The sequence below is a fragment of the Chrysochloris asiatica genome, unplaced genomic scaffold, assembly GCF_000296735.1.
Source record: "Chrysochloris asiatica unplaced genomic scaffold, ChrAsi1.0 scaffold00141, whole genome shotgun sequence".
Taxonomy (NCBI): domain Eukaryota; kingdom Metazoa; phylum Chordata; class Mammalia; order Afrosoricida; family Chrysochloridae; genus Chrysochloris; species Chrysochloris asiatica.
In genome coordinates, this window is record NW_006408659.1 from 6,235,286 (window position 1) to 6,238,698 (window position 3,413).

Below are 3,413 nucleotides of genomic sequence, written 5' to 3' on the forward strand. Positions count from 1 at the left end.
GCTCAGAGTAAAGGAGATTATAAATAGGAAGAGTGTCACACAGGGCATTGAAACTAGTAGTTTCATCGCTTCACACATGGGCATGGGAAACCTTCTTTTCCAGAATGCGAAAGGCCATCATTATACCATTCCTTACATGGAGACTCTCATAAAGGGAGGTCACCTGACTGGCTCCATGAGACATAGTGAGTCAGAAGAGTTTAAAAGTGTACCCAGGACTCCTGCCAATCTTTCTGAAGATGTCCACTGACTCAACAAACCCCCTTCCTTCTAGAAGAATTTTACAAGGTGAAAATACTGTTGAGCCTTTCTCAATGAAGTTAACAAGTGAAGACGTCTTCAGATTGACCACATTGCTTTAGATGTAGCTTTCCTTGACATAAGATTAAAAACAAACAAACAAAAAGAACCGATCCAGGATGTTTGGGGGGATTCCACAAATACTCTGAGATTATATCAATTCTACCTTGGTTTTCCTTACCATTGCCAAGCATGCCATGCTGATTTACCATGGCCACCACCTGCCTATTTGTCATAGAACTGCCCTTGGGCTGCCAGAATCCACTTTGCCCCACACCCTAAAAATAAACCAACCTGTGAATAAGCATTTTACCAGGGCAGCCCTAACTAAAGACTGATAAGTGTTGAGGATCTTCTGGTAGACATAAGACTGTATGTTTCCTACCATTTCCCAGAGCTTTCTCATGAATTATGCTTCAGTCACCTTTATAGAAAGTGTCTTAATAATAATCATTTATTGGCTTCCTTCCCTCCCCTGTATTAGCCCCACTCCCTTTCATCTGCCCATGTTCTGTGTACCTCCCAAATAAACTTGTTGTTAACTACCTTTGAGCTGGCCCCCAACTCATGGCAATCCCATGCATAATGTAGCAAAACTCTGCCTACTCTTGCGGCATCCTCACATTCTTGTTATCTGTAGGGTTATCATTGGCAGATTTTTGGAAGTAGCTTGTCAGACCTTTATTACTAATCTATCTTAGTCCTAAAGCTCTGCTGAAGCCTGCTTACTATCATAGCATGCCTTCACTGATGGACAGGTGTAGCTTACACTTGAGGAGCATTGGTTGGGAATTGAACCCAGGTCTCCTGCATGAAAATGAGAATCATACTAATGGGCCAACACTGTCCCCTATTTACCCTCAAGTCCATGCTCTCACTTCAAACTAAGACAGTGACCAACATTCTATATTTATTTACATTGGTGCAATTTTTCTGAGGAGAGAATTCATGGTTCTCAGATTACAAAAGGAGTCTGTTACTTCCCCCATCAAGTATTAAGAAAAATGCTAAAATATGATTTATTCCTTTGAAAATATCCCTTCACCCTCTCTCCTTGAAATTCACCACTCCTAAAGCCTGTCAGTATGATTTTCTTGTTATCAAATTAATCTACAAGAAAGGCTTACATTAATGAATCTAATTATTTAAATAACTGATTATGTTGTTGTTGTTGTTGTTAAGTGCTGTCGAGTCGGTTCCGACCCATAGCGACCCTGTACAGGGTTTCCGAGGGTGTAAATCTTTATGGGAGTAGAAAGCCTCATCTTTCTCCCACAGAGCGGCTGGTAGTTTCGAACCGCTGACCTTAAGGTTGGCAGCCCGATTCGTAACCACTACGCTACCAGAGCTCCTTATAAGTAAGAGCAAATCATTCCCAGGGATATTTTGACTTGAAGACATTTTGAAGCACAAAATAGAAAACTTAGGTTGTTTGGTTGGTTTATTGAGTTTTGGGTGAAAGTTTACATAGCACTTGCTTTAATTGTATCAGTTGTTGTTGTGTTGTTAAATGCCCACGAGTTGGTTCCTTGCAGTCCAGTGCATTATCCTGCAGCACCATACCAGGACTCCATGGACAATAAAGTTTAATTCTTATTTCTCAATTATCTTCCCACTGATCTATGTGTCTATCATTAAACCAATTCCTGAGTATTTTGGTTCTAGTGACTGTATCTTTTGATCCTGGGTAGTGTGAGACCTACTGCTTTGGTCTTTTTCTATAATATTACTTTGATATTCAGGATTTCTTTCCTTTACATACTAAGTTGGTTGCTAGTTTTGTTTTATTTTGGTTTTTCTATTTCACTAAAGAATGTTGTTAGGATTGTTTTGTACATGTATATTACTTTAGATATAATTGACATTTTCACTATATTAAATTTCCCAATCCATGAGTACAAGATATCTTTCCATTTTTGTAGATATCTTTTTAGTCTCTTGTAGTAGTGTCTTATAATTTTCATTGCATAACTCTTTAATGCTCTTGGTTAGGATAATTTTCAGGTATTTTATTGGTTTAGGGATTATTGTAAATTGTATTTTTTTTAAATATAATTTCTTTTTTGGACTAGTCTTTATTAGAGGGACCCAACTGCTTCTGTGCATTGCTCTTGTATCCTGCCAACATTGCTAGGTTACTCTATTAGTTGCAACAGTTTTCTAATGGAATCCTTATGTTCTTCTTTGTATAAGATTGAGAAGCCCTGGTGGCTGCTAACCAAAAATGGTCAGTGGTTTGAACCCAGCCAGTGATTCCTTAGGAGAAAGATGTGGCAGTTTCTTCTGTAAAGATTTATGGTCTTGAAAACAATATAGGCAGTCCAACTGATTACTACAAGAACAAGCAAGTTGCTTGCCCAGGAGATACCAAGGCAAGTGGTCTGGTCCCCTCAGGGCAAACCCACTTTCAAGACTAAGACTCAATGGGAATACATCTCTGATTGGTGACCATGTTCATCACCAATAAGGGGAAGTGAGGGAAAAACAGTAATGAAGCTGCAAGCTAAGCCCTACAATGTTCAATAGACTCCTGTGAATCCAGGTGGAGACCTGGCTGACCAGCATTGTGGCAAGACCTGGGGACTCTTGGGTAGAGTCAGTGACATAGCCACAGAGGGCTAGAGTGGAGAGTGAAGCATCCAGCTGATAAGAAGAGAGGTCATATGCATAAGAACACCCACACTTGCAAATAATACCCACTTGACCTGGCTTCAATGACTGGATGATTAGAGCTCAACTAGAAGTAAAAAGAAGCGGGGGGGAAAAAAAGAGTAATCTGATGCAATTTCATGAACTTGACTTACAACTATGGATGCAGTAGCTCAAAAGAGGGAATAAATCTTTACAGCAAGGATCATTCCCATCCCCTCTATACACAGAGTAGACAGGGATGGGCAACTTGGACATTGGCCACCCAAAATGGGGGGTTTGGGGGAGGTTTACAAAGGCAAGAAGTGACTGGCTTACAAGCTTTCAAGAGGGAGCCTAGAATCAAAGGACATGGAGGAAGAATCTCCACTGAATAGCATCTAATCTGTCAGGCCGGGGCTGATGAAAGGAGATGCAGATAGTTCTCTTGTGATACAATAGTGAATACCTGTTATGGGACTGAT